This window comes from Aquila chrysaetos, chromosome 1, assembly GCF_900496995.4.
Source record: "Aquila chrysaetos chrysaetos chromosome 1, bAquChr1.4, whole genome shotgun sequence".
NCBI lineage: Eukaryota > Metazoa > Chordata > Aves > Accipitriformes > Accipitridae > Aquila > Aquila chrysaetos.
The window spans coordinates 9,110,412-9,129,005 of NC_044004.1; the positions used below are offsets into that span (position 1 = coordinate 9,110,412).

An 18,594-nucleotide genomic window follows, 5' to 3' on the forward strand; every position below is an offset into this window, starting at 1 on the left:
GCGGGAGGAGAAGGGCTGAGGGCCCCGCTGCCAGCCCGCCCTGCCTCTCCGGGGCTGGGCCAACCCCCGGGCCTCCCGACACGGCGTTTGGCGGAGCACCACGTCTCCTTTCCTCACGGCCCCCATGTGCCCGGGGCGGAGGAGGCGGGTAACCCGGTCCCTCAGCGGCGGCTGCTGGGGCACAGCAGGGCCCCCCCCCCCCCAGCACCCCTTCTGCTCGCTCTCTCTGGTCGGCCTGCGTTGAAAAAGCAGTCCCTGTTGCCTACCCACCACCATGGGGAGCTTATTAGAGCTAATAGCACCTTATAGAGCACCCGCGTCCGTGGTTTCCTCAGGTCCTGTCAGCCCTTGGCTTTGCTCTGGGGCAGCTTGCCGACGCCGTGCTACATGGTGACACCCCACCACCCCCGGTAGGGCTGTGATTTGACACGAGTGTCTTTTTCATCGTTTTCCCCAGAGGTTTTTGTGCTGGGTGCGTTAGAGATGTAGGAGGTTACCTCAGTGTCTGTAACGCTAGCAGTAGGCACTCAGGAATTGGGGGTTGGTATGCGTACATTGATATTCCCTCGTGATTTAGCTCATTGTTATTTAAATATGAAAAATTAATCAATTGCCTAAATCCCAGAAGACTCGGGGTTTCTCAAGTGCGGCATAAACGGTTCATTTTAGTGTCTTTCCAATGGAAATTAAAGCACAGGAGTTGTAGGAGTGCCTAGCAAATTCACCTTCTCTCTTCCTCAAAGCTTTTGAATGAAAATGTTTTCTTTACAACATTCTTTCTTTAAAGGAGGTTGTTTACAACCTGATTTCTTAAGGAGAGCAGAGCAATTGTTGCTGAGGTGCTCTATATTTCCTCAATATGGTGGTGTGGAGTGTTACATTTCATTCTTGTTCCCAACTTTTACTGATACCCAAAATGCTGAGTGCCTGTAGCTCCTGGGTGCTGTGAAACACTGACTTTTATCAGTGTGGAAGTGTTTTAGAGCAAAGAGTTCCTGTGTGAATAAATTATATATTAGTACGTTGGGATTTTTTTCCCCCAGCTAATCATTTAAAATGTGTGTGCAAAAGCACACACATGCATTTTGTTGGTACTATCAATGCATACTCAAAACAAATGTGATTTAAGACAAAACTTGTGTATACAGTCAGCTGACATTTTAGAACAGCAAAATCAGAGTTGAGACAGTTTGTCTAGCACATAAATTGTTCTGTCCAGAACTCCAGTTGACCTCTATCTAGAATGTTAGTTCAGTACATAGTTGTGGGAGAATTATTTATCCACAAGTAACTATTTATCTGTCAGTTTGTACAGAAAAAAAATGTAAATAAGAGACTGGGATAAATGATTAAATTGAAAACAGAATAGGAAATTAATTAAAGCAAAAGGTTTAAAAAACAGCTGTAAAGGACTCGTATTATTTTAAACATATAATGAACATGCCACTATCACTAATAACCTTTACCCTCCATTAATTATATCCAGCTGTTTAAAGTAGGCACCAATATTGGTAAGACTTAGGTAAGTGCTTAACTAGTGCAAAATCCCCTCGAGTTCACTGGAACTATTTGTTTCATGGCAGAGGAGTGAGCTTTGGATTGCAGGTTACCTGGGGTAGAGAGCATGTGTTCCTGTACCTTATGTAGCCCCTGATAGATTTAGGTCTGATTTCACTTAAGGGTATGGACTCTGCTGTAAGAAAGTGTTCTGAAAATAAAAAAGTGCAAAGTGGCACAATTGTGACAAAATTCCCCAAACCTGTTGGTGAGGCATAGCTTAGTATTTTGCACTTAGCTCTGCTTTCTGCTGTCAGCTACTTTTGAAAATGCATCATCCACGACGTTACAAAAAATTACAAAAAAAATCTAGTTAAGCAAGGAAAACTAGCAGTGTTCTCACCTTCAAATGTGAGGAGAAAAGTAAACGCCTTTCAAAGGTGGGTTGGAGGAAGTAAATCAGAGAACATGCAACAGTTTGCCCAGATGGTTGTTTTCAAGCAATAGCTAACACAGAGAGTTAAGCTGGTTCCATAACATGGCACAAATGGTTTTTAAGCATTAGACCTGATAAATGCTCTACAACTCCATGGTCCAAAGTGGTAACTTTGTTCCGGTAAACTTTGTGTGGGATTAGGTACTGACTTTCTCAGGCAATGCCAACTGCCCACTGATGGAAGCTAAGGGAGTATTATTACATACTTTCTTTGTTCCTATGCTTTCCTTGAGGCATCTATTTTTGGACACTGTTTTGGACACTGAGCCACATGGCAGTCTAGTCTGAGCTACTGTAATCACTTCTATGTTCTTATCTGAAGTGTGACTTGAAAAGGGAGCCTATTCTGTGATATGTATCTGGAAAATAAGGTTTTGCTTAGTCAATTTGGCTCCAGTCCTATCACCTGGAAATTTGTCCCTATCAGCTGTTAACTGAATGGGCATGCAGACATTGTAGAGATTAAGACAAAGTGCCAGCTAGCTGTAAGAGCATGGTTTTGTCCTGTCTAGTTACTAGTACCTTAACTTTCTGTTTGTATATAATAAAGCTTTGTTTATTTTTTTTACCTACATTTTGTTTAGCTTGAGTACTAATTTTCAGAGTAATATGGCAAATATAAAAGTGCTCATTCCTCATGGATTCCTGGAGCTACAAAAGGTATACTTGATTTCTTTGGAAGTGCTTTATATCCCACATGATGTTGCATTACACAGTTAACTTTCTCCTCTTAAGTTGCAAGTCCCTTTTTCAAAGTTGGTGATGTTGAATATCAAATTGTTGAGAAAAGTTGGAGCATGCTGCAAGATAGACTGGGGAGAGACACTCTAGATTCACTGGTCCTTGTGACAGTATTCAAATAAAAACCAGACATAGGCAAGGATTCATCTCTTTGAATCCACTTTATAATTGTTTTAAGAGAGAGATTACTTTATCTCACACTAAAACCAGTGCTCCAGGAATTTCCCAACCTGCAGTTGGCCTTATTACCTATTGAAAAATATATTTGCTTGGGCGAATTAGTCCTGCAGTACTGAGGGCAGTGTGCTGTGTTACCTATCAGTCTCAGAATAATTGTGTACACTCAGAAGGACATTGCCGGGGTAGAGCGTGGAGTTTTCCTGGTTCGGGGGAAAGCAGCACTGCATCTCAGCTGGGCACCCAAGTCAAGGACTGGTACACTGATAGGCAGGCATTTCAGATTGGTGTTGGCATTGAGCTCTCAGTGAACAAGAAGCTGCATTTACTGTGTTTTAGGAAGCACTGAGGCATGTGCAATAAACACAACATTAGCATTAGCAATGGCACTGAGTTCCCACTGGCATCTCATCCTGCAATGGCAAGTATGGCGGTTTCTGAGCCAACAAGGCCTTAGGCTGTGATTCATGCCATGAGGACAGGGGCCAGCCCAAGAAGGCAGACAAAGCAGTAGGTTGTGTATTACCATACAGTACACCTTCCCACCCCTGCAACGTTTCCATTAAGGTTGAATAACTGAGCTTTTCTGCAATTTTATTTTTACTTTCATGTTTGTAACTGGAATTCTAAACACTGCAACTTTTTAGTACATTCAATATTTCAGTATGCTTTTAAAGTGCAGTTTTCTAGGTTTTTGAAGCATAGTAAGAAGACAAATTTTATCCTGTGGTATCAGGTTGACACATAAGTTGTCTGCATAGCCAAACCTTTAGAGCAGTCAGGGGCACTAATGGACTAACTGGTAGTAGTAATAGGCTAATAACCTTTATGGTAATGGGCAACAGAGGTTTGTCAGTGGGTCTAACACTTATCTTTACATACACAATTAAATTATCATTAAGCAGTAGCTGATTTTATAAAATGGTATTTACTGTCAGTTTTAGTACCTGTCAATACATTTTTATACTGATTCTGTTCATAAAAGGCTGCTTATTATGAGTTTATGCATTTTTATTTTGTATGGGTGTATCATTTTGTGGGGGAGTTTATTTGACCCATCTGAAAACTTTGCTCTAGCGATGGGATCTGAAAGGAAACACTGGGAATTTACGCGAACAAAACCGGATTATCTGATTTCCTCAAGTCAAATGGGAAGTTTGCGCATGGTAACCTCTTGTGTCAGCTGTGACACAGCCAGCTATGTTCCCTGGCAGGCAAAGTCTCTTGAAACCGATATAACTCGATTCTGGCAGAAATAAAGATAAATTAAAATAAAAGCTATGAAAAGTGTCCTGGATACATCTTCTCTTGTGAATTGGCATGGCATGATGGGCAGTAATTATTGCAATGGTGCTCCATCTGGCTACCTGTGTCCAGGATTACGCTTACATTGCCGTCATACCCTCTTATGACTTCAACCACACGATTCTGTGATTTTTTTTTTTTCCCAAAATAAACTTCAAAATGGTGTAGTGACTTGAGACCTAAGATGATAAAGGTCCACGAATAGTGAGAGGTAGAACTCAAAACAGTAATTTCCTTTCTATCTTGCTCTAGAGCAGTTTCATTTGATACACTGCCACTGTTGGGCTCTGACATCTAGTAGTGGCTAATGGGGCCTGAAAATTGAAGGTTATCAGCAGTGATGAAACAATTTCCTTGAAGTCTCAGCGGAGCGGCATACCTATGTGACAGGTCCCATCCTTGAGGAAACAGCCATCTGGAATCTCCCCTTCTACTTTCCCCCATCTCCACGTGTCACTCAGCAGCAGCTAATCAGTATGGTGGTAGTGCATCATCCTTAGGGTTGCCCTGATTTCATTAGTATGCACTGCTTTGAAGAAGGTACTGCCCTCCTAGCTAGCAGGGTTGTCCTGGTTCCAGCTGGGATAGAGTTAATTGTCTCCCTAGTAGCTGGTACAGTGCTATGTTTTTGAGCTAGGTATGAGAAGAATGTTGATAACACACTGATATTTTCAGTTGTTGCTAAGTAATGTTTAGTCTAAAGTCAAGGATTTTTCAGCTTCTGATGCCCAGCCAGCAAGAAGGTTGGAGGGGCACAAGAAGTTAGGAGGGGACACAGCCAGGGCAGCTGACCCCAACTGCCCAAAGGGGTATTCCGTAACATGTGATGTCATGCCCAGTATATAAACTGGGGGGAGTGGGGGCAGGGGGATCGCTGCTTGGGGACTAACTGGGCGTCGATTGGTGGGTGGTGAGCAATTGCACTGTGCATCATTTGCATATTCCAGTCCTTTTATTATTACTGTTGTCATTTTATTAGTGTTATCATTATCATTATTAGTTTCTTCTTTTCTGTTCAATTAAACTGTTCTTATCTCAACCCATGAGTTTTACTTCTTTTCCCGATTCTCTCCCCCATCCCACTGGGTGGGGGGGGGAGTGAGTGAGCAGCTGAGTGGTGCTTAGTTGCTGGCTGGGGTTAAACCACGACAAGGGTATGTGGGGTGATTAATGGGACTTCCAGATTTCACTAGTCTTATTTGCTTCCCATGTTTGACCTCAGAGGTCATCAAAAGGGTGTTTGTTCTTGGGGCTGGTGGGCCTGGCTGAAGAGTATTCCTCTAGTTTTTTCTGGACATCTCTGCCCACAGCCATTGCTGCTGCTTCCACTGACATAGCAGCACTTGCCTTTGCCACCTCTTACACACTGCCTTTCTTTCACTCTTGAATTTAGTAAGATTTTAATGTATTATTGTAACAAAAGGAGGCATTTAAATAGTTATTTAGAACATAAAACTATGAATGCAGAGCTCAATTACCTTCTCAATTACTTTTTAATAAACAAGAACACAATCACTGTGAGCAGTAAAAATATCATTAATCAGGCATAACAATGTGCAAAATTAAAAACCATTAGGGGGTTTAAAAAACCACTAGGAGCTAAAACGCAAAGTACTGCACACAAATAAACTTGTTCTTTCAAAGTCATATATTTGTGCAAGTGTGGTGCCTCAAGTTGTCTCTGCTTATGATGATACAACCAAATGGTAGAAAGACCTTGCTTTGTAGATAAGGGATTCAAGGGAATCATTCAGGATCATCTGTTACTTGACATCCCATGGCCTATGCTGTATAAAATGTGGTATTGCTGTTTTGCTAGAAGCAGTAATGCTTCCAGCAGCCATCACAATGAAATTGTGCTGCAAAATGAGGGGCATTAAAGGCAGTGGCATCAGGCCACACTGAGACAACGTTGTGATCTCTGACAAGAAAGTCACCAAGTTTTCAAGGAAGATTGCTTGCCTCTTTATTACCTCCAGGGACTTTGTTTGCCAACAGCCATATGTCTCTCTCCTCTTTTCTCTCCCTCTTTATTATGTTTCGGAAACTATTCTTTATCTTCTTTCATTTTTATGACTCTCTATGCATGCAGAATTCAGGAATGTAGGACTGGATGAGACCTCCTACATCACCACTTGCTGTCATGTGCAACATTATTACATCGGTCTTTTTATAAACTATTAAACTCCATTTTGCAACTAGCCTGATTGTTTTACCTTGCTACTGAAGGCAGAAAACTATTCCAGAAACTCACTGCTCTGGTGAGGATTGCTACCTTCTAATTTCCCAGCTAGATTATGGCCATTTTTATGAAAAGGTGCTCTTTTTCTTTCTATGCATACTGGATAAACATTTAGTTTAAGTAGAATTTGTCAGCCTCTGTGAAAATTTTTGCTCCTAATTTCTCTGTTTTAATGACTGTAGGATAGATAATACCTTCCCTGCCACACCTCTCTCGATGGAGTCCAGGGTGCAGTTTGCTTTATTTGCAGTGAGAGTGCACTGTTGGCTTAAACGGGCTCATGCTCAGCCTGACATCACCATGATCCCCTGGTCCTTTTCGTGGGCTGATGCTCAGCCAGTTTCCCGCCTGTCCTGATGCCTGGGGTTATTCTCTATTGAGCTTGAGGTGTCTGTTGGCCTGATGCTCAAATTTCTTGAGATCTCTTTGGATTAAATTCTGCCAGTCCTCATGTCAGCCACTCTTTAATTTGGTGTCCATAAATTTGCTCAGGGTGCATTCTGTGTCATTGTCTGGGCCTCTGATCAAGAGGCTGAACACTGTGTTCTTCACTAACTATATGTCAACCATTCATTTTTACCAGTTGAGCCTGGCGGTCCAGCCAATTTTCAAACCATCTGACAGACTGGTGGCCCAACCCATGCTTTCTCAAAAAAGATCGTTTTTGTGTCACTGTCTAAATTGAAGAGAACTGAAAATTTGTAAATTTTTTGGCATAGATACCACACAGAGCACTTGGAGAAGATTTAAAAGCCCAGGAGGCATAGAAAGGACACACTGAAATACCCAGACAGGAATTATAGTATCTAAGTTTACCATAAAGTCATATTGTATTGTACGTACCTTATTCCACTGTTTGAGAGACTCCATGTGTGATACAGCTGGATGTTCTAGGTGTGATTTAGGAGATGTAGGAATCTGGGCCTGAAAGTCTTCCCATATTTATGAGTCAATGGAGAACCTGGATTTCACAGTCTGTCTGTGCTTGCTCTGAATCCTGGTCAGTATCAATGTTGGTAGTGACACAAGATAGAAGTACTTGAATTTAGAAGTTGATAACTCCCACAGACAAGATTTCCTGGTTTTAATGGTAGCTTCTGGCCCAGTGAGCTTTTCAGAGCTCATACATACTGCTGATGTATTTCTTACTTTTATAATTAAAAGAAAGATTCCTTATGGCAATATTTTCTTATGTTCCAATTGTTTCCTTCATTTGTTGATATTTGCTTCTGTATTTGTGCAGCTTGCTGGGCAGAATTCCAGTGGGACGGCATGTACTCCTTTTCCGAGGACAATGAAATCAGGAGCTGAGTACCAGACTACACTGACGCTTGAGGCTTGGCTGAACAGACAGAGGTCTGCTGGTGCGGGAATGTGTCAGAAGCTGGAACACCAGTAGTTCAGGCTGTAGAGGCAACTGGTAAGTGTGCTAGAAAGGACAATCCGGGTAGCCAGCAAAATCATGGTTTTTTATCAGGGGAAACACTTAGCAATTGCAGAATTATGGCTTCAGGATAGTGTTTCAGTAAGACGTGCTTGGGCTATTGTATGTTGTTTGAGTAGTACTTTTTACAAAGAAGTTCTAATAGTAATGCATATAAAGCCGGAGAATTCACATGCACACACACACAAAATGATTTGATGCAAATAATTAATCATAAAATTATACAAATTCACCCACAATAAATTTCAAATACATACACACTTTCCAGCTTGACTGAAAAACCAGTAAATGTCAGTTAGGGCCTGGCAGTTAAGATCTCTAGCATTAGTTCAGATACTGCTTTGAGAACTGGAATCTTTTTGAAAAACACAGACTATAGTGGAAAAAAATACTGAGACCTCCAAAGAGCATGACAAGATATGCATAACTGAAGAGCCTGGCTGAAATCAAAACATCTCTCATAGTTTAAGGAATACTGTGAACTTGAACTATAGTCACTTCAAGATAAAATGAACTAAAAGCTGTTCAAGTTTTTTCATGCCGGTGAATTTTCTCCACCCATTTTTGTTTTAACAATGACTCTTTAAAGTTTTTTAATTTTGTTCTTTTCATTGCTATGAGAAAAATCCAAATAAGCAGGGGGAAATTACTAGCTTTACACAGTTTTGGAGCTATGTAGAGGACAGTGAAAATTGTTATAAATCTTCTAATCTTTTTCAGTTATAAGTTATCTTAGGCTTTATTGGCAAAGGAAGGGTTCCAAATGAACGTGTTTTATTATATCATTTCATATGTCCATTTGCTTGCTAATATTTATCAACCATAATAAAGTGTTCCTTGTAAATGCTTTACTTTTAAAGTAATACTTTTGTAATCTGTAAGAAAGGTTAGGCTTGTAGGAAGACATCATTATATTTTATCAGATATAATTGGAAAAATAACCAAGCTTTCAGGCTTACAGTTCTTGTATTTGGTCTGATTTCATCTAATAAAACATATTACCTCTCCTTACAAACTTTCTTTTTCAGCACAGATTTTCTCAGCATGGCTGGATTTCCTCCAGAACTGTAAAAATAACTTAGAAGGTTGCCGTTTTTGCAGGCAAACTTACAGTATTTAGTATGTGATTGTTTATGAATTATTGAGACGTTGCTACTCTCAGTACAAACTGATCTTGCATGTTCATTATAGACGCAGTAAATTAACTTTTTAAACAATTTTACTTTTCCGTGGATTTGGGATTAGTATTACTTGTTTCACTCTGATGTGCTGAGAATTTTCTTGCTTTTTAAAAAATTATTATTATAACTTTAGCAAGACTTTGTTGTATTCTAGTAACTGAGGCGATGTCCTGATGGACACATTTACAGGAAGCTTCAGAAGGCATAAATTTGGTTTGCATGTACTAGTTGTATCTGCTGGTATAGTTCTAATTGCCTTTGGATTTTACTGACTCAATCCCTGATAAAAAGGATTCTCACAATTTTATGAGATTTGTACATGTGTTACCCTGTTTAACAAAGAGGCAGCTAAGGACTAGGATAGATGAAATTATGTGCTTAGGGCCACATAACAAAACTAGATGAGGTAGGTCTTTAACTCAATTCTCCAGCATCTGATTGGTGATTTTTACCTTACATTTTTCCTCTTCTGAAACTTAACTGGGCTAAACCAAGGAGGAGAAAGCTGGAGTTAAAAATAATGTTGTACTCTTCCCAATTTTCAGTTGTATTAATGAGGGGGATATTTAAATCCATCTTAATCTGTCAATCCCTTTTTTTACTGTTGGGTGATGTAAATTAGCTCGAAGGAAGATGTTTTGAAAGGGATTGACACTTACATAGAAGAGGTTTTGATCTGCAGCTCTCAAAACCCTTTTCAAAGGCGACATTGTGGACTGAGGTTTTCAAACTGATGGAGGAGGGGAGTGAGAAGAGCAAAAGAGGGAAGAGAAAAACAAGAAGGAAAATTAAAAAACCCAGTAATTACAAAAAATATATTTTTTATTTCAGTAAATGTTTTGGAAAAAGTTAATGATAGCAATTTTCACATTATTTCTTAAAATCTCTTGAAATCCTGCTTCTTTTAAATCAATAGGAGACCATCATTGAGTTTAATGGCAAGAAGATCAGGCATAATAGGAAGACACTGGACACAGAGCAATCTGACCATCAGGTATAATTGACTCACTGGTGCTATGCTGTTTCATAGGATAATGATGAGTGTGTAATTTACTGTGACTAAATGGAATAGATTGTACACTGACATGCAGAAAGCCCGGTAGTGCAATTGTATCTTAATTACATATCAAGTGATACAGAACAAGGGAAGTCACTCCACTATTGAGCTAGGTACCCAGCTTCTTTGCAAACTGCCAAATGCAAAGCTGCCAGATACCTTGCAAAGATCTCCATTTAATACTAGCACTTAAAATGCAAGCCTTGAAACTGAAATAGAAATATCACAGTCCTAACCTGCAGGCTACACAGAATCTTTCCACAGTAATTGGGGGAATAACGCGGTAAAATGCTGATGCTGGTGGGGCAGGGATAAACCAGTTCCTTGCACGTTTGACAACATGGCAGGAAAATGCAGAACAGGGAATGAGCAAGCAAAGGGAAAGCTGATCCCAGCCAAGCATGGGTGGTGATGAACATGAAAAAACAATGGCACATTTAAGTTTTTTTTGTTTTACTGTCATTCGCTATTTGCTTTTTCACTGTTAAAATGTTCACAGATGAAATGCTAAAGGTCCTGATGGTTCACATACAAACCTTTACAAAATTGATTCCAGAACCAGCTTTTCAGAAGAGCTTGCAGGAATCTAGGGAGGAAGCTCAGAGAAGGGAGATTCAGTCACATGTGCAGAGATGACAGGATTGTTGCATCTTTGAGTAAATTCAGTTAAAGGTCTTTGGAAAACATATTTCTGGCAGCTATGTGAGGTACAAGGACAGATGAACATGGGTATAGAGAGAAGTCTTCTGTGTAAAACCATAAACATGAAAATCCTCAGTGTTATAATAGCTGATTTACAAGTGTGATCCTATCGTCTTGGCTGATGTATTGGGACTGTGTTTTACCTCCTACAGCTTGAATTTAAGAGGCAGGTTCTGTTACTGACAGCTCAAACAACCCATACCCTGATGAATACAGAGAAGGAGCTGTAAGACCAACCTACTGCAGTGCCACAGACCCAGGGCCAAGTGTGTCAACTGTATCCACCAAAGCATGGGACACAGATGCTCAAATATGTTAGCTACAGGCATAATTTCATCAGTGTAGTGTTCCAAAGGGGATAATTAGCTAAAATAACAATCTATATTAATTTACACTTTCCTTACCTCTTTAAATGTCTCTCATATTATTATCTTAAGTCTGTTTATACACAGACTTGCACTGCCTCATTACTGTTTGACAGTAGCTTAGTTCAACTAGTTAAAACTCTGTGGACCTTTTTACAATTCTAATGTGATAAAGCTTGCTCTGATAAATGTATAGGTTTAAACTAATCCACAATAATCAGGGTTAAAGTCTCAAAAATGTCAGTCTTAATGCACTTTTAATCTACAGGGATTCCTTTTATGGTTCTTAATGCTTTGTTTTACATGATGTATCTTTATATTCCACACAAAAATCAAATAAAAGCGTTTAAGGCTGCAAAATCAAGCATTCTAAAGTTAGAAAATGCCAGAATTCATGTTGTTTGCAGAACTTTGATTTACCTCCTTTTGCGTTTGATTGCAAGGTAGTCATTAATGACATGAGCCCATTCAGTGCAGAGAAAGGATGGTAGTCACTTAATGAGCAACTATTCAATATTTTTTTCACTTTTGGATGCTTGATGTGGGACTCCATGCGTTACTACTTACTGTTCAAATCCTGCTCCAAAGACAGAGTTAGTAACTTTGTTATGGACTTTTCAGTGGTATACAACAGTATTAAGTGAGTTTCACAAACAGAATTCAATGTATTTTGATAACAACCTCATAAAGTAAGGAGAAGATAGCATTACAACTAATTACATTACATTGCAGCTACAGTTTAGCCATAAAAGCACAAGGTTAGAATTTAGGCTTTCAGCAAAACCCTGCACCCAGTTCATGGCCACCCATGAAAAATGGGTTTTTAAGTGGCTAATTTAGTAGTCTGTGTGTAAGACAAAAATAGAATCCAGTCCTTCTGAGCAGCATACAAATGCCTTAGCCAGCAGCCCCCCTCCCCCCCTTTTTTTTTCCCTGCAGTCATTGTGTTCATTTTCTGCAACATAAGAGCCAGGGTCCTCTGGACAAGATCTGATTCATTACACAATCCTGACTCACCTCCATACCATGGTCCATTCTGTGCACTGAGTAGCTTTATACAGCTCTCTACCAATGAGCTGGATATGCTTCCCTAAAAATGATGGAAAAGTTGCAGAGGGAGAGAAAAGGAAAAAAAAGCCCATCCCTGTGTGTATTTCTAGCAGGCCTGATGGTCTGGGTATTTCCCTGCCTCTCTAACCCAATGTGGCTTCAATGACTGCTTTGGGCAACTGCGTGTCTGTGCTGGTGCTGAGCGTGTAGGGTAAATGGATAAAAAAACTACCCTTGGAAGATGGGTAAAAAACAGTTCATGAGGTGTGTGGAAGATGAGTGCTGAGATGGGGAGAAGGAATTCTGGTTGCCAAGAGGCTTAGGGGAATTTACTGGTAGGAAAAGGAGGCCTCATTTACCTCTGGAAGGATGTGTCATGCTGTTTCCCACCACTGACCCAGATTGCTAATGGCGTGATCCTGACCTGGGAAAGATAACAGGATGCCCTCCACCCTGAGAGGTTAAGCACAGCCCTGCACCATAAATCAATGCACCATTTCCCTCCTTAAAAAGAGCAAGATAAAATGAGTTCCTCTCTTCCTTTTCCTGATGGGTGATGGAGCTACACCCCCTGAAGAAGTGATAACATAGGTGGGGGTTGTTTTGCCTCAGAATTCCTTCTTGTAGGTCTCCTTCAGCTTCATGATCTTTATATGACAGTGTCGGTGAAGCTGTTGAGTGCCTCTGCTGGGACTGTCAGTGAGTGATCAGTGCATAAACAGGATAATTCCTAGTGGTTTTCTCATGTCTGTGGTCCTCTGGATACTCTTCCAAATGGCAGGAGAGCCTAGAACTCCTCAAGGTACAAGGGTGCTCTCTAACTCCCAGCTTTTGGAGTACGGTGCAGCAGACAGTGGAGGGTGGCACCATTAGTATATTAAAGGTCTGCAAGTCTTTCCTGAGACAGGGACATTTTGCATAAGCACCCATGTGTGAAGTGTAACAACGGCATGATGTGGCACAAGGGCCTAGTTCAGGTCTGCTGCACAGCTTTGCTCATGGTTGAGTGACTGGGGCTACTCCAGGTGGAAGGTGCACCAAAGTGCAGTCTGCACAGGTTGCATGAGCAGTGTCCTGTAAGGTGATCTCATGGCCAGACACCCTTAGGGTATATTGTCCTGGTGTTCCACCTGAGGGACCTTCAGCACCCTATCAAGTACTCCCAGAGCTAGATCTTGCAGACTATCAAGCGGTTCAGGTCTCAAGGACAAATGTGTCACTGCTATAGGGCATTACAGGCCTACCAACACTGCTTTGATGGTGCTTGGAGAATTCCTGTCCCCTGTGCAGTACAGGCAGACAGGATCCCCCGTGGCATTACCGATATGCCAGGAGAAAAGATTGAGAACTCAGTGCCAGCACTGAGAAACAGAAGATCGAGTGTTTGATGGATTTTTGTGCCCCAGGATGAGGCACACTCAATGCATCTGTATGTGCAGTAAATGTAAAGAGCCTCTGGCACCTGGGAGCTTGAGAGTAACATTCATGGACTTGAGCTCACAAGCTCCCATAGGTCTTTACAGAACATACTTGAACTGAGATTTTCAAAGGCTTATTGCCTGGCACAAATTTGTGCAGTGACTCATAGGAGCAGCGAGAAACATATCCCTGATACAGATAGCTCCTCTGTTAAATTTCAAGGCTCTGCATCAAACAAGAAGGTGCACAAACTTTTTAACAGAACAATCTTGCATTTCTTTTATTAAGATGGGCATTCTTCCATCTTTTATTCTCACAGACAGCTGAACCAACGTTTTAATAAACAAGCAAACAAAATACCCTTCAGGTCCTCAGCAGTCAGCCAGCACAGAAAATCTCGCTTGAACAGTTAAGGTTAAAAGTTGTAACGTACTGATTGTACTGATAACAAACCTATTTATTAATGAAAGTGTCAGGCTGCCTTAACTATGTGTGTCCATATAAATAGCCACATGGGAGTTATGACATGCAGTAACTTACTTTTACAAGCTACTAATGCATGAGATCTTGTACCTTTTATTTCTGCAGCTATGTTCCTCAAATCAGTTTAGTGATGCAAAGCATTAGTTTTAGGTGAGTGAACTCAACCCTATATGTTTTAAATGAGAGAAATCATTAATTATTGATTGATAATTATTAATTAGCCCATACAAGACTGAACAAATGTGAAATATGTGAGCTAAGCTCATAGCAACAGTTTAGAACATGAAGGGATGCATCTCGCACTATATGGACTTTCAAGTTGTTATATTACAGAAAACAAGCATAGATGTCTTTTAATTTCCACTAGATAGATCTGTCCAGATAATACCTGTTCTCATTTCTATAACCAAAAGGTGGCAGCATATTGTCTACTTTCCCTTTCCATCCATCCTAGCTCTAAGATCCTAAATAACCTTACTTGCTCAGTTTGTCGGAATGCCAGGAAGTCCAGAACAATCATGCTGACTAAGGAACGCTGATGAGATCTTATGTGAAATCAACTGTTTGTCACCTTTAAATAGAAACAGGAATAGATCAAGGACTGGCGATTTTATTCCATTGTTTCAATGACAGCCTGATTGACTTTTGGAAATGTGAAGAAGGGTTAAATTTCAGCTCAGTGGTGTAACTTCAGAAGGGACACCTGTCTATAGAGCTTAACACTTTTATTAACAGTAATGATTGTTAAGAAGCCAGAACCAATAGTATCTGGCAGATACTAATGATCTGTCAGACTTAAAATCAGTTTTGTTCATACTTAGGTACTTCCTGCTTTGGTAAACGGACAAGAGGCCAGTGGGCATCCAAAGGAGCAGCAAAGGTAGGGCAAATACTTTATACAGTGAAATACCAAGGTGAAAAGGACATGAATGTACCAGTTGAGTTTTGCTGCATGAGTGCATTAGTTCAGAGGCTTCTGGAAAGATGCCCAGATACACCCATTTCCCATTTTGGCAGGTGAAGAGATCTGGAGGCAGAGGAAAGCTTCTGAAACATAACCTGCTCTTAGATCTGCAGGGGTCCTGTATACTTGGCACGATGCCACAAGTCCTCAGGAAACATAACTGCTACAGAACACTGCAGTGTGTGACCTTAACAACTCAAAACACCCCCATGCATATCAAACTGATTCCTGTTCTTTACACTGGCTTCCCATACTCAAACTCAGGGTCTCAGTCAAGATTTCCCTGCTGCTCCATGCCTTGGCCAGCCAACTGTAAATGACACTGCTCTGGGATGTTGGCTGGAGTTCCTGAGGCACTATGAAGATTTTTACCACAAGGGTAAATAAAGCCTTTCAATGAGAGAGAGTTGAGAACTTCAGTTAGCCCCATTTGCCAGCTGGAGAATAGATGCACAGAAAGGATAAGAATATGTCTGATAATTACAGAAAACTTTAGGGTCACTTTCAAGCCCCAACTCAGTAGATGCCTATAAAGAAATGCCCTAAGTACAAGCCTCAGCAGCCACCCAGTCTGAGTCCAGAAGCTTTTGTGAAGTACTTAGTTCATCTGGATGCTCCAGCTTGCAAGTATGGGTAGTGGTGAGCAGCATCCCACATGGCACCGTACCTCCTGTCTGTGCTGTCCATAACTAGAGATTAGACTTAATGGAGAAAGACAATTTATAGATAGGGCTGGATGGATGATTAAGGAGAACGATGTGGAAGCTGGTGCTGACAAGCAAGATACAGATGGAGGGAAGGTTGCTTAGGTGGCTGAGAGCATGTGATCCTTCATCTCAGTCATAACTGCTAGCGAAGATGCATTTTTGGTGAGTAGCTCCCAGACTGAAGACACAACTCTTCTAGATATTAAGGATCATCTTAAATTATTACTCATCCCTCCAAATGGAAGAGCAAGTTTTTTGCCTGCTGTCTCTGACACAGAAGCATCATACACTTAACTAAAAAAGCTCCTCAAACCTCACATTCTCCCTCTTAAGAGTAGAAGAGGAACAACAATGCTTATTTGAAAATTTTATGTGATGTTAGCCCAGCACGTGAATGCAAAATACAAAATATACATAGCAACGAGGCCATGTAAAAGCACATATGGAGGAGAATTTCCAGGCTTTAGTCTGGCTCTGTCATAAGTAGAGATGCCTTTGAGGGAGGCTGGAGAATTTTGATGTGGTGCTTGTATCAAGATGCTCTTCAGCAGCACAGCAGCGGGTGGGTGGTTTGCTGTGCAGTATTTCTGTTGCTGTCTATTGTGAGTGGCTGCTCCTGGCCTGTCAGTGCCTGCAACTTGCCTTCCTATTTAATCTGGCCTCAGTTCAGTCACCTTTCCACAATGTCAGCATTGGCTCCTGAAGATGATAACCAACAAAAGGTGGCATACACAGTGAGCCCCAGCCACTGCAAGTCTGTTACCCAGAATGAAGGATGCCCCTCGCCAGTCACACTTGGTTTAATGTCTAGCATTGGAGAGACAGCAAAAAGGGACTGTAACTAATTTTCTTCTACGTACTTACAAATGCACAGGTGGGAAAATCCTCTGTAAATTGTCTTATATTTTACATGCTGTCAGCCAAGGGATGAGTTAATACAATTCAGCCATGCCAATATGAGCAGATTTCAAAGCTGCTTGTCTGTTGCTCCCTCCATTTCCCATCTCTTGTTGAACAGCTGGTCTCTAGAAACAGAAGAAATATTTCTGTTCAGACATTTCAAAACCAGCTTGAAAAGATAAAGGACTGAGCACCTCAGTATGTTCTCTCCCTCCCTCAGTGTTAGTGCAGCTGGAAAATTGTCTGTATGACTAGTAAATCTCAAACCTTTTTAGACCTGGAATAGACATTCAGCACAGGTTCTATTTTGAATGGGAATCTATTTTCCTCTATCTCTTATTTTAAAAGCATCTGTAGTTCACAGCTACGCTCAAAACTGACAAGTCTGCGTGTCAAATGGAAATGCCAACATAGTATGGTGTGACATGAACAGCGCCCAAACATTTTCTTATGGCTTTTTTTTTGCTGGTGCAACAAAGGTATTTTTTAACATTTGTCTGTCTCAGATGAAGATGGGGTCTTAAGACTGTGTTTTGTTTATTCTGGAGAGTTACCATTTCTGCTACCTTTATATCCTTTTTTTCTCCAATGACATTTGCAACTTAACACTGGTTAGAAGATAGAAAAGCCAGAATTCACTGATTCAGAAACATCCCACACCGCAATATCCAGTCTCTTTTCCGCCTAGATAAAAAGTGCTAGCAAAAAAGCACAACCTGCATCAGATTTAAGCAACTGATCTCAAGATAAAAGGTGACTCATGGCATAATCAATCTTCAAAGCCCATTTTTATGCAAAAGGTGAGTTTAATCCTCTGTTAATTTTGGTGTGTGGAAAGAGGCAATTTTCAGCTCCAGCTTGGAAGGAACTAATTGCCAAGTACAGCATTCTATAGCATGAAGATGGGATCTCCAAGTATAGTGTGTGCCTTTGCCCTCCAACATACTTTTACACTTAGAGCTAGGCCTAGTCCATAAAACCCCCTTTTGTTTTGGTAGTTGCTGTTAGTTAATGGGAAGCAGCAGGCTTTTTGAATAATCTAATGACTCCTGACTGTGCTTAATTACAGCCTTTAAAAAAAATATATCTGACACTTTCTCCAATAAATAAAATAGTTGACTAAGCAGAAACAGTCCAACCAATAAAATAACTGATAGTAAAACAGCAAATATTTTCCTCTCTTTCAGAGTTTTTAAATTTCACAATATGCGTACGCTTTTATTTATTTTTTTTGTCAGCAAGCCTGGAGCAGAAAAACAGCTTTGCAGGTCTAAGTGATAATAATGAGGAGAGACACTCCTGAGGTTCAGGATAAAGAGGGCTACATTCTGCTGGTCTGAAAGTGCTTCATTTTTCTCTCCTTAAAAAGAGGGTATGTATTCCTGCAGAAACCTGGCTGGAACCAGGTCATCCTGCCTCTCAAGGAAACAAGGTCCTGCAACTGGTTGGTTAATGGGAGATACTTTTCCTCTCAGGAAGGCAGCAGCTCTTGCTGAGCTCAGAACTCGGTCTGAACCAGGAGCTGACAGCTACTGCCCCTCACAAATGCCTCTCTAAAGAAGCTGTGGCTCCTGGCCCTGCACCAGCCCAACAGCATGCTGTCTGCCCGCTTGCCATCTTGAGTGTCCTGCATTGCTGATCTGTCTTCTAAATGATGTGTGAAGCCCCTCCAGTAATATCAATACAACAGGGCAGTGAATCAAATCGTGCACATCAAGGGAAAAATGTTAAATACTTCTAGCTTTAAAATTGCCTAACAGATGTTCTTTGTTTTTGACTCAAAACCGTTCAAGTTTAAATACAAAAACAGCTGAGCCAAGTGGGAGTGTTTCAGTCTCAAAAAACCCCACTGGAACCAACAAGG

General features: G+C 40.9%; 1 long non-coding RNA gene across 1 annotated transcript; it reads left to right on the top strand.

The window, feature by feature from the left end:
- Positions 1 to 24: 24 nt before the first annotated feature.
- LOC115342789 lies at positions 25 to 17,509 on the top strand. The gene is made up of 5 exons (XR_003923903.1): positions 25 to 148; positions 7,702 to 7,878; positions 10,000 to 10,077; positions 14,981 to 15,039; positions 17,419 to 17,509. It is a non-coding gene; the product is annotated as an uncharacterized LOC115342789 (long non-coding RNA).
- The last annotated feature ends 1,085 nt before the right edge of the window (positions 17,510 to 18,594 follow it).